Source organism: Trichosurus vulpecula, chromosome 7 (genome assembly GCF_011100635.1).
Source record: "Trichosurus vulpecula isolate mTriVul1 chromosome 7, mTriVul1.pri, whole genome shotgun sequence".
In the NCBI taxonomy this organism is placed as follows: domain Eukaryota; kingdom Metazoa; phylum Chordata; class Mammalia; order Diprotodontia; family Phalangeridae; genus Trichosurus; species Trichosurus vulpecula.
Genome location: NC_050579.1, coordinates 236925492 through 236938146, shown reverse-complemented (window position 1 = coordinate 236938146; position 12655 = coordinate 236925492).

Here is a 12655-nt window from a genome sequence, read left to right as displayed (position 1 = left end):
CAGAGGTGGAGTGCCCCAGGTATATATTCTTGGTCCCGTGCTGCTTAACATGCTTGTCTATGTCCTGAATTAAGGTATAGTTTACATAAATACCAAATTTTCAGATGATATAAAGCTAGGAAGAATAATTAACAGACCATGTGACTGAATCAAGGTCCAAAAAGACCTTGACAGGCTATAATCAAATAAGACAACATTTATAAGGGAGAAGTGTAAGGTCTTATACTTGGGTTCAAAAAAGTCAACTTCACAAAGTACAATATGAAGGGAGATCTGTTGGGCTTTCAATGGACTCAGCTTAATATGAGCCCACAGCATATTATAGCTGCCAAACAATGATGGCAATAAGCAAGAAAACAAGAGTTCATGGGGCTTCCTTAAGAGAGGCATAGGACCCAGAATGAGGGAAATGTATACACCTTAGTCCTACCACATCTAAGTTATTTGGTTAGGCTCTGGGCAACACAGTTTTGGAAGGACATTCATAAAATGAAGAGAACCCAGAAGAGGAAAGCCTGGATAGTGAAGAACCTTGATGTCATGCTATAAGTGGATTCATTACAAAAACTAAGCAATTTTTAGCTTGGAAAATAGAATCTTAGTCAGAGATGGGAGGGAAGCTATTTTCAAGTATTTAAAGGAATCTTTTTCTGCCGAATTCTAGATAATACCCTCTACCACCAGGAGTGTCCTTCCCTCCTTTCCTTCCCCTTTTTCTCTTTTCCCCAGACTGGTCCATCCAGAACCCATACTGAATGGTCAGGAAATAGAAAGACCCACCACCACTAGGGGTATTTTCTCCCCAGTAAAACATAATACACAACCACCACAAAATAAATGGAAAGGACAACAACAAAACTTGAATACTGTGTTCTGATCCTGCCACCACCCTGGTGCACCCTCTCATTGCCTTATGCCTGAACCATCGCATTAGCCTTTTGGTTTGTCTCCCTGCCTGAGGTCTCTTTCCACTGCAACCTATTCTCCACTGAGCCACTGGAGAGATTTTCCTAAAGCAGACATTTGAAGATACCATGCCATTTTACTCAATAAACTCCAGTGGCTCCCTAATACCTCCAGGGTCAAATTTTAAATGTTTGACATTTAAAGCTCTTCACAATTTGGCTCCTTCCTACCTTTTCCAGTCTCTTTAAATTCTATTCTCTTCTGTATACTTTATAATCCAGCAACACTTGCCTTCTTGATCTCGCTCATACGCTCCATTTCCTGAATGAATGTTTTTTGATGGCTGTCCTCCATTCATAGAACGCTCTCTCTCTACACTTCCACCTACTGTCTTTCTTGGTTTCCTTCAAGATTCAACTTAAATCTCACCTTCTATAGGATATCTCTTCCCCAGCCCCAATTTCTAGTACCTTCCTTCTGAGATTACCTCCCATCTACTCCCATCTTTGAGAAGGAAGGCTGAACAACAACAGTCCCCTGTATGTACATATTATCTCCTCCATTAGATTATGAGCTCCTAGAATGGATGTATTTTTTGCCTTTCTTTGCATCCCCAACATTTAGCACAGTGCCTGACATATAGAAAGTGCTTCATAAATAATTACTGACTGATTGAATTAATAAAACCCAATCCTGCTCTTTCCTTAGGACTTTGTACTTGTGAACGCTCAGCCTCATTACCTTTCCAGCAATTTCCTGGTTGTATTGAGACCTGAATATTTTGCTTGTTCCCCTCCTCCCCTTCAGTTAACCCCATCATTTTTGTCTTGACTTTTGACTTTTGTTTTGCCACTGGAATTTGATAATTCTGGAGTAGAGAGTGAGGCCAATAACTTTGCACAGCTCTGCCTCACTTAAACCTAATTCACCCTCAAGTCAAGACACATCCCTCATAATGTCATTTGTCCTCTTCGAGAACAAAGCATCATCATCGTCAACGACAACAACCCCATCACTAGTAGACTGTGTCTGAGCTCTTAGGCAAGCCTGAATGTGACTGGCCTAGAGCCCTGACATAGTTTGCTCTTCTCATTTATTCTGACTAGGGTTCCCCCTTATTCACAGGAAAGAATTAAATTGATGATAGCATCCTGAAAATATTTCTATTGTTCTTTAAGTCACTGGTACAAATGGCCTAGGAGAGGTAACATACTTTAAGTTGTACGTGTTAATATAAATCTAATTGTCAGATCAATTCAGTTCTATGCAACAAACAAGGGTACAAAGACTGAAATGAAAAGCAATATCCATCCTCTCCCAGTGACAGCAACGAGGAGACGGAGGGAGTGAGGAGTGGGGAGAAGGGGTACAGTTATATACACATCTGACTTCTCTATAACCTGTCAAGCTCTAATTAAATTCCTAGATGGTGTGGTGGAAAAAGCATTGACCCATCAGGAGATTTGGATTGTAGTCCCCCATCTTCTGGCTAACTAGTGATGTAGCTTCAGGCAAGGAATCTAACTTCACTTGGCTTCCAATTCCTTACTTGCACTTATTTACCCTCTTGGAAATGAAGCCTCCAGAGGAGAAAAGACAAACAGTAAAGGCAATAAATGTGGTAATAATGAAAAGGACACTGGCTCTGGAGTCAGAGGAACTGGTTTCAAATCCCAGCTCCCTTAACTGAAGCACTGCTACATCAGGCAAGTTACTTAACCTCTCTAGGCCCCCATTTCCTCATCTATAAAATGAAGGACTTAGACTTAAGTTGTGTCAAAATTCCTTTCCATCTCTAAATTCTAATATCACACTCATAGTCAATGTGCTCTTTCTTCCCTTCTGCCTCTGAGAATCCTTGTTTTCCTTTAGGTCTCAGCTCAGAGGCCACTTCCTTCGGGAAGCCTTCACAGATTCTCCCTCCCCCCACCCCAGTTTTTTGGGTGTCCTCTTTTTGGTTTTCCTTTGGTTATCTTATCTGTGGGCATATTGTTTATGAATAGTACAATATAAGCTTTTTGAAGACAAGGCCTCTTTCTTTTGTGTTTATGTAGAGCCTCCTTTGGGATATTTCCCTAAATGTTTCTTGCTATCTTGAGGTTCAAGGGGTTACCTTGTAGGTATTCATTCCTAACAATATATCACTCACAAGCTTCCGCCACTGTGTTTCCTGTTAATAGTTCACCAGCAGACTCAACTGGCTCTTAGCAAAGACATTTAGTAACATGGTACAGTAGGCAGCTATGAAACATTCCCCTACATAAACCTTGGGTGCACTCTCCCACAGATACATGCAGAATTCATGGGAAGAGAGTGAACACAATTTTAGAACACAATAGTAATAGGGCATGAATGTATATTCATACATGGCCAATGAAACTTTTGTTGTCGTTAATCTTTTTTCAGTTGTGTATGACTGTGACCCCATTTTGGGTTTTCTTGACAGAGATGCTGGAGTGGTTTGCCATTTCCTTCTCCAACTCATTTTACATATGAGGAAACTGAGACATATGAGGGTTAAGTGACTTACCCAGGGTCACACACCAAGTAAGTATCTGAGACCAGATTTGAACTCAAGATGAGTCTTCCTGACTTCAGGCCCTGTCTTCTATCCATTGTGCCACCAAGCTGCCCTCCAAGGAAATTTACAACTCCTAATACCCAAGGGCCTAGAAGTTTTTTATCTCTTAATGAAACCTCATGAAGCCTCCTCATTAAGTGCAGCTTCTCTTTTAGATGGTTAGCTTGAATGGATTCCCAGGGTCTGCCCATCTCCACAGCTCAACTCTCCATGGCCAAGGTTGGTTCTCTTGAATCCATAGCCAGCTCTCTTCTCTACTTCCAGAAGTCCATTCTTTGATAATGCTCCCTCTGGCAATGCTCTCTCAAGTGACTGCTAATCTCTTTGGAGCATGTTTCTCTCCTCCTTCAATTGTGCCTGGAACTCTTATGAACTGATGAACTGACAGCTGGGGTGTCTCCCTTTTGGCAAATTGCTGCTAGATTCCAGGACCATGCTAGAAGACACCTCACACCCTGTAGTGGTTTCCTCCTCAAAGTAAGTCTACAGTTCCTTAAACTGTCTTTTAAAAATCACTCGGTTACACTCATATTCTGTGAGATAAGGGGATTGCCCCACTCTGATTCAGAAAGAAAAATATATTTATACCCCATAAAGGGAGGAGGGCTTAGAGGCAATTTTACCATTTAATACTTAGTTAACACCTTGTGAAAGCTCTGGGCTTTATGGGCAGGGGGATAAGGAGATAGATGGTCAAAGTTCAATTTTTTACATGTGTATGCCCAGAATAAGAACTTATATTAGCATAATGCCTTGTACTCAGATGGTGATTAATAAATGTTGGTTTAATTCAATTGAATTGAGATCTCCACCATCATATTCATTATTACTTCTTTCGTTATCACTATGACTTTCATCACTATCATCATCTTAATAATCCCTCTTCCATCTATCAACCCTTCAAATATTGGAGAGAGCTATCACGCCCTCCCTGACTTGTCTCTCCAGGCTAAACATGCCTTCTTTTTTCACCCGATCCTCCTGGGGCATGGTTTCCTATCTTCCCATTTTAGTGACTCTTTCTTTAGTGATTCACCCTATACTTGGAGTAAGCCGGAGTCTACCAGTGATTTTCCTAAAATGTGGCACCCATAACTGAACACAGTACCCCCAGGTGTGGTCTGGCCAGGACGGAATACAACAAATTTGCAACCTCATCAGTCCTGAACAAAGTAATGCCCTGGAATAGGGCTGAATTTAGAGAAAAGGGAATTTGTGTTCAAAACATAGGTTCTGCTGCTCAACCAGCTGTGAAATCCTGGGCAAGTTACTTAACATCTCTAGGTCTGAGTTTCTTCATCTATAAAAGCAAGAGGAGGAAGGAGAGTCTAGATGACCTCAGAAGTCCCTTCCAGCTCGAAAGCCATGATCCTATAGGCTGCTATCGGTACTGCTGCCTTCATCATGCAACCAAGTAGCATTTGTCACAATCTAACTTCAAATGACACAAGTTTAGGTGCTTAATGTCAAAACCCTGTTAGTTCAGGTTCAAAGTTAGGATGAAATGAGACACCAGATAGTCATTAAATGTTTTACAAAGAAGGTTTACTTGTCCTAACGCAGCTAGAATTTGAAACAAGGATACAATGGCACTTAGCTTTTCTGGTCACAGTCCCCCTAATCTCCATTTGGACACTTGTCTGTTTAGTAGAGGGACCCACTGGTCTTAGATACCTACCAAGTCTGAAGATACAAACTCCATGAGGCTGGGACTTTTTATACCCCTAAATGACCAGAAAATTAATCGAGGAAGTCGGGGATGATCAGATGCCAGGGGCAGCTTTGTTCTGTGCTACCCCATGTTGGTTGGGGACTGTGGACAGGGGAAGGAGGTTGCTTCAGGAAAATTTAGTCCAATCACGTCCTAAAGGGCAACTTTTTCCTATCACAGTGCACAAGTATTGTTTTAACAACACCCACCAAGAGTCCCTTGTCCCTTGCCCCTGCTCCCTGGGAGCTGACAGTATAAGATAAACACATACATGCAGGAGTCACTGATAAACAAATAAATACAGACACTGATACATGACTAAAGAATAAAATATTTTTGAGTTAGTGCTGAGATAGGGCAGGAGGCCAGGGAAAGAGAGAATGAAATTGTAAACTAATTACAACGACCAAACTTGGCCCTGGATAAGACATGAGAAAATGCAGCTTCTCTCTTTTTTTTGTAGAGGACTGGGGAGTAGGGAAACTATGGGTGTGGAACACTGCACACACCATCAGATTCTCTTAGTTTTGTTGGACTTTTGTTTCTTTTTTATTCTTTGCTACAAGGGACATCTGGCTGGGGAGGGAAGGGAGGAGGGATCTATTCAGAAAGAAAGGTCATTGGATCATTGGCTTTAAAGCTGGAAGAGACTGCAAAGGTCATCTCCTTCGATCTCCTCTTATTGATAAGGAAACTGAGGCCCAAGTAGAGACATGATGTAACCTGCCTGAGGTCACCCAGACAGTAAGTGACAGATCTGAAATTCAAATTCAGGTCCCCTGAATCCAAATTTCATCCTGTTTCCTACTGTACCACCTGCCTTCTTGTGAGATCAAAACAAAAGACACAACTAGTGATAACAACAAAAACCTTAAAATACATTTTTTTTAAAGTAGGTGCTATGATATTTAATCTTCCCTATGCATCAGAATTGTCTCACTGCTATTTGCAAACTATAGATACCATATTTGCTCACATATCTCCTCACCAACTATTTTAAATTGTAGTTTTGTGTCAAAATTTATTAAAGTAGTTATTAAAATATTATTATCAATTATTATGAAATATTAAAAATATTTATTAAACATTATTAAATTTTTGGTGTGAGTATGTACATACCAGTTATCAAGGAACTACAAATCAAGAGTTTAATTTATTATTTTGTTGATTATTAGACTTAAGAAAGTGATAGACAAAGTATTAATAATGTAGATTAAACTCCATAGTGTGTCATGGCGACATTTTTTCCTTTGAGAGCCAGTTGTTAAACATTTAGCACTACGTGTTTACTCATCTTTCTTTCCCCTCATTTCACACCTTCCCTTCTCCTTCCCCTACCACCTCCCTCATATAACTTTAAGAAAAATTTCAGTAAAAAGTTTCTTACATAATTTCTCTAACTTTTTTTTTCTGGCTCTGAGATGACAGCACACAGGGCTGTCAACATGAGCTAGACAGAGACTCATCCCTTTCACTCACGACAGAACGACCCAGGGAGAGAACTTAACTAAGTTTTCTAACATCTACAATCCGCTATCTACAATTTTATTACTTCTGTGTTGCCTTGTGAAAGTTTCCATTTTTCAGGGCTAGTAAATTGGGCTATCTCTCATAAAAGTTACGATAGTCATCGAGGCTGCCCCTGGGAAAGGAGGCTAGTGAACAGGCAGCCACATTCCTGCATCATCCCCATCCTCCTCCTCACTCACTCTAATTTCAGGGAGGAAAATATCATAGCTAAAAGTGGAGGATGAATTGTGGGATATGAAAGGGACTTGGTGACTGTGCACATCATTTTTAGCTCTGTTGGCTTCAGGTTGCTCCAATGTCAAATGAAAGGGTTGGATTAGATGATTTCTAAAGTCTTTTCCAGGTATAACATTCTACAGCTCTAAGAATAGTATTAGGTTATAATTATAAATTATGATAAATAATATTACAGTGTTCTTTGTGGGGGAGGCTGTTGAGAAGTTTAGATGCAGAGGGAGTTCATGTGGGATGAGCTCAATCTGAGTAAAGCAAGAACAAAGATTATCTGTTAGGAAGGAGGAGGAAGCAGATAAAGTGGGAGCTTGAAGACAGAAGAAGAGCTTTGGAAAAGTCTTTATAGGAAATATGATAGTAAGGAAAAGGGCATCTACGTGGTGCGGTGGATAGAGCACTAAACTAGAAATCTGCAAGACTCCTCTTTATGAGTTCAAATCCGGCCTCAGATACTTACTAGCTGTGTAACCATAGGCAAGTCACTTAGCCCTAGCTGGTGAAGGGAATGGCAAGTCACTATAGTACCATTTAGCAGCCCAGGAATAGGAACCAAGGGCTCAAGACATAGCACAGTGGGAATTATGCTGATCCTGGGGTTAAAAGATGTAAGTTCAAGCCTTAGTTTTGCTACCAGCTCATCACTCAAGTAAACCACAAATTAAGTAACCAGTTTTCTCTTCTATAAAATAAGGCAAAGGACCTCTAAAGTCCCAGGTTGAGCAATCTTGTTTATTTTGAATGCAAATCTAATTACTTATTCTTAGATTGAGGGCAAATTATTCTTCTATTTCAAAATCAAGGATTTTTTAAAAAGCTTTCATGTTTTTAACCACTGAAGTGAATTGACCTGTGTAGAAATTGGACCATCTAAGTTCTTTATGTCTAAAATAGTGCTTTCATTTGATACTGCAGACAGGGTAACAAAACAAAAAAGGCATATCTTTATTCAGCAACCAGATCTAAATGATTTTGAAACCCTGATATTACTAAGCAACTCAATATACATTTTTTCATGTAAAAGGAGAACATTCTGTTGGCATCCCCTGAGCACTGCCTGCACACTCAGGGAAAAAAACATGGAAAGGACAACATAAATGATTTTTTTTTAAATGCAGCCTTTCAAACAGAGATATCACTTAGGTTTTTTTTTTAACTAAGATTCTTTTCCATTAAGTTCCCTGGGGAGATGTAGAGGGACTCTTGTCTATTGAAAGCATTTTTTCCAGATGATTTCATTATAGAATCTCTCTCTGTTATTTCCAGTAAGAACCCAAATTCCAAGCACTAGAAACTGCTTGGACAGCTTTCTTGTTAGAACTGTTTAGATTTTATTGTCTCTCTCTTTTTACCAAATTAACTTGATCAAATATTCCAAGTGTTCCCATGTGAGACTGGTATTGAGCTACCTTTTTTCTCTTTTTATTCCATTTTTCTAATCTAGTTTCATTTTTGTGAGCCTATGTTCCATGTCTAAGAGCTGGGATTTTTTCTTTTGGCCATATGTCAAACGTACACAGTGTGGGAAAAGAATGTTGAAAATGCAACCTGGCACCCAAGCAACATTTGTCGTTGATTTTCCCCTTCAAAAGCTCCTTCCTGAAAGGAGAAACATCAGCTTTTCCTTTGGCTTCTGTAGCAATAAGTGGTGTACGCAGAATTAATAGATGATTGAGTTAGAAAAGGAAAATACTCAAAAAGGTAAGCCATCAGAGTTGTTGAATGAAAACCATGACTTCTGTCTGTCTGAAACACTAAAAGAAATAGAGTTTCAGGGCTTAGAGTAACCTGTTGGGAAATAGAGCTGTGCAGAACTTTAAAAAGGAAGGACCACATGAGACAATTTCCTAGGGTACCAGCACCCAGCGGCGGGTGAGGGGGTCACACTTTCTCATGGCAGTCTAGACCAGGGGTGGGGAACCTGCGGCCACAAGTGACACTTGTTGCCCTCATTGTGACCCCCTTTTCCCAATGACACGCAAATTCCTGGTGCCATCGACACAGCAACACTTCGCCAAGGCCTGTCTTCCTTCCCCCAGGTTCCCCAAAGGGCAAGACTAGACTCTCTGGTGGATGGGTCTCTTCTAAAACACCACCAGCTTCTTTTCAAGTATCCTCTAAGCCTCCATCCTCTCAAATGAAAAAGTTCAAATGGCTCTGTAGCTGGATTTCAGAAAAAGTGACTGCTGGGCATTCACCCCAAGAGTTGGGTACTGAAAATTGTGTTGAAAATCTAAACATTCTGCAGTGTAGTTTATTCAGAGATTGTTTTACCAGTTGATTGATTGTAAACATTTGCTAAGTGCCTAATCTATGTCGGGGACAGCTAAGTGGCACAGAGGATAGAGTGCTGAACCTGGAGACAGGAAGAGTCATCTCTCTAAATTCAAATCTGGCCTCAGACACTTAGTAGCTGTGTGCCCCTGGACAAGTCACTTAACCCTGTTTGCCTCAGTTTCTTCAACTGTAAAATGAGTTGGAGAAGGAAATGGCAAATTACTCTAGGATCTTTGCAAAGAAAACCCCAAATGGGGTCACAGAAAGTCAGACATGACTGAAAAATGACTGGAATAAACTGAATATGTGCCAGGCACTGTTAAGTATGGGATGTATAAAGATAACACGAAATAGTTTCAGCCCTCATGAACTTATATTCTATAATGGGAGACACTATATAAATATACACATATGTGTGTGTGTGTATGAAATATGTGTTCAGTTTTCCAGGCTGTCAACTCATTTTTCCTAATTCTTTTGCATCACTCTCATGTCTTTTCCCCATATTTCTTCTACCTCTCCTATATGATTTCTAAGCTCTTTTTTGAGCCCTTCCATGAGTTCTTTCTGGGCTTGAGACCACTTCCCATTTTTCTTTGGAGTTTTACCCATAGATGTTTTGACACTGTTGTCCTCTTCTGAATTTGTCTTGGTCTTCCCTGTCACCGCCATAATTTCCTATGATCAGATTCTTTTTTTTGTTGTTTTTTGTTCATTTTTTTTGGCAAGAGATGTGGTTTTTGGGGAAAAGATAGTAAAGTTCCATTTTGTAAATGTTGAGTTTGAGATGGTCATGGGATATCCTATTTAAAATATCAGGCAGTGCATGGAATGCTGGACTTGGAGTCTTCTCAGGAAGACCTGAGTTCCAATCCCACTCTAATGATTCTCTGCAGATCATTTAACTACCACCTGTTTCTGTTTCCCTGTCTGTAAAATGCAGATAACAGTAGCATCTCTCTCCCAGGGTTGTTTCCAGGATCAAATGAGACAAACAAGGGGAAAGTGGTAAACTTTAAAGATCTATAGAGATGCTACTTATTATTACAAGTATGATTATTATATAAGCAGTCAGAGATACACAATTGGAGCTCAGGAGAGAGATCCAGGCCTTATCAATAGATTTGGGAGTCATCTATGTGCATCTTCATCTTTCTGTTTCAGGTAAGTCTGTACCCTAGGGACTTCTTTACTACACAAGCTTTTGGCTTTAAAAGGAGGCCACCTCAGCCCCAGGCAAATAGGCAAATAGCCCCAGGGAAACACAGAAACACCCCTACCAGGGCTCAGCACACTCCAGACATTGCCACTAGGACCCCGGCTCAGCATCAGGTAAGCCACCAGACCCTATGGCCTCCTGCAGTGCCAGCCACCTCCCAACCCACCCCCTCAGCACAGGCCTCAGGGAAACATCAGTGCAACACCAGCTAAACAGTCAGGGCCTGCAGCCACTGGCATAAGAAACCTGAAACAGTGCCCCTTCCACCACAGGAGCAGAGCTCTTAAAAGAAAGGAAAAAGGCCAAAAAAAATGAACAAAAACAACAAAAAAAGAATCTGACCATAGGAAGTTATTGTGGTGACAGGGAAGACCAAGACAAATTTAGAAGAGGAAAACAATGTCAAAACATCTATGGGTAAAACTCCAAAGAAAAATGGGAAGTGGTCTCAAGTCCAGAAGGAACTCATGGAAGAGCTCAAAAAAGCTTAGAAATCATATAAAAAAGGTAGAAGAAAAATGGGGAAAAGAAATTAGAGTGAAGCAAAAGAAGTATGAAAAAAGAGTTGACAGCCTGCAAAACCGCTTAAACAGTAGAAATGGTCAAACGGAATATGAAATTCAGAAATCCACTGAAGAATGCAACTCCTTAAAGAGTACAATTGGCTAAATAGAAAAGAAAGTATAAAAGCTAACTGCAGAAAACAACACCTTAAAAGATAGAACTGGGAAAGTAGAAGTTACTGATTCTATGAGACATCAAGAATCAATCAAACACATTCAAAAGAATGAAAAAAATAGAAGCAAATGTAAAATACCTCATGGGAAAAGCAAGTGATCTAGAAAACAGATCCAGGAGAGACAATGTAAGAATCACTGGACTACTTGAAAGCCATAATCAAAAGGAAGACATGGGCAGCATCTTTCAAGAAATTACTACGGAAAACTGCTCTAACGTCCTGGAACCAGAGGGTAACGTAAGCACTGAAAGAATCCACCAATCACCTCAGGAAAGAGATCCCAAAATAAAAACTCCAAGGGATAAATTTCAGAACTATCAGGTCAAGGAAAAAATGTTGCAAGTGGCCAGAAAGAAACAATTCAAATACTGGGGAGCCACAATCAGGATTATACAGGACCTGGCAGCTGCAACATTAAAGAATCAGAGATCATGGAATATGATACTACACAAGGCAAAGGAACTAGGACTACAACTAAGAATCACTAAGAAACTCAATGAAATAGAAGGACTTCAAGCTTTCATAAGGAGAAGACCAGAACTAAACCAAAAATTTGATCTCCAATATTAAGAGCCAAAAGGAGCATAAACAGGTAAAAAGAGAAAAGAAAACATAAGGGATTCAATAGAGCTAAACTGTTTATGGGAAGATGAGCCTGGTAATTCTTAAAAATTGTGCCAGTGCAACTAGAAGGAATATACATAGGCAAAGGGTACAGGTATAAGGTGAATTTAAGGGAATGACAAAAAAAAATTAAGAGACTGGAAAGAGGAGTACACTGGGTGCAGAAGGAAGGGAGAAGTAGAACGGAGTAAATTATTTCACATGAAGAGGTGAGAAAGACCTATTGTACAGTGGAAGGGAAGATGGGAAAGTGGGCGATGAGTATCGCTTGAACTTTACTCTCATTGGTATTGGCTCAGAGAGAATAATATTGTAATAGTGAGCAAAGTGGGACTTTTTGTTTTGCTCTTTTTTTTTCTTTTGGAGTTCTACAAGGTGTTCCTAAAGTCTGGACACATAGGCAAAAATGTATATTTTCAAGAAATGAAATGATTGAAATTTTCAATAACATTTTATTAAATTGGAATATTAGCAAATAACACCTTGAACTTCAAATAAAATCATATTATTTCATACTCATATTCCAAGAGTGAATGTGTTAAAAGTTGACAGAAATGCAGAGTTATTGCATTGAGTTCACGTGAATCTTGCAAAGTAGATCGACCTTTGCATCACAAATAATGGAAATCATATTGAAGATATTATTTGTTAATATTCCAACTAAATAAATTGTTATTGAAAATATCATTCATTTTATTTCTTGAAAATATGCATTTTTGCCTATGTGTCCAGACTTTAGGAACACCCTGTAGTTCTTCTTAGCACTAAGATAATCAAGTGCCTTTGATTGGGACTTGCCTTTGTTTGAATCAAGAGTGTTTGATTAATCAAGCATCT